Source organism: Cynoglossus semilaevis, chromosome 8, assembly GCF_000523025.1.
Source record: "Cynoglossus semilaevis isolate Cse_v1.0 chromosome 8, Cse_v1.0, whole genome shotgun sequence".
Classification (NCBI taxonomy): domain Eukaryota; kingdom Metazoa; phylum Chordata; class Actinopteri; order Pleuronectiformes; family Cynoglossidae; genus Cynoglossus; species Cynoglossus semilaevis.
The window spans coordinates 29051859-29052638 of NC_024314.1; positions in this window are offsets into that span (position 1 = coordinate 29051859).

Here is a 780-nt window from a genome sequence, read left to right on the forward strand (position 1 = left end):
CTGGGGGAATCGACCCCGGGAGGGCGGGCGTTCTACCCGCTACACTATGGACCCGACCCAGGTGAGTGGACGACGGTCGACTCTCCAGTCGGTGAAGCTGTGAACAGACGAGACGTCAGGTTTCCACGGCACACAGTCGCCTTTCATGTCTATTTAACACCTCCACCCACACACAGGTTACTTTATACTGGTGGGAGTCAGAAGAACCTCCCCCACAGTAAAGGCTTTGATGTGTTAGGTCAAAGGTCATTTTCTGGATCACATCAAAGTAAACGAGTTTGTTTTTTTTAATTACTTCCTGTGTAGGAAAATATTCAACAGAGGAGAAAAAGATTCTTTTGAAGAAATACTTTTGAATTTTATTTCTAATCAGATCAGACCAACGTCCCAGGATTCCACTGGACACGGCCCACGGTCCACCGCTGGTACACGGTCCATGGTTTGAGAACCACCAGAACCTAAAGCAGAATTCAAACCTTGTGTGACAGACACAGGGGTCAGTGTGTTACTGAACTGCCTGACCCTCGACCACCTCTGGACGATTCACTGTAGAACCTTTCTTTGAGTTCCTGCTGGAGAACAGGCCCCGCCCCCACCGATCACCGACGTCTAAAGCAGAGATTTCTTTTGAACGCAGTCTTTCATGATGAAAATTACACGTCTCAGCGTCTCTGAGTCCTCAGTAATTACAGCTGCAGTGATTACTGTCCTCCAGGTCCAATTCAAACTCTGGAGTCGTTAGTCTCTTTGTGTCAGGAGCAGCAGGAGGAGGAGGAGGAG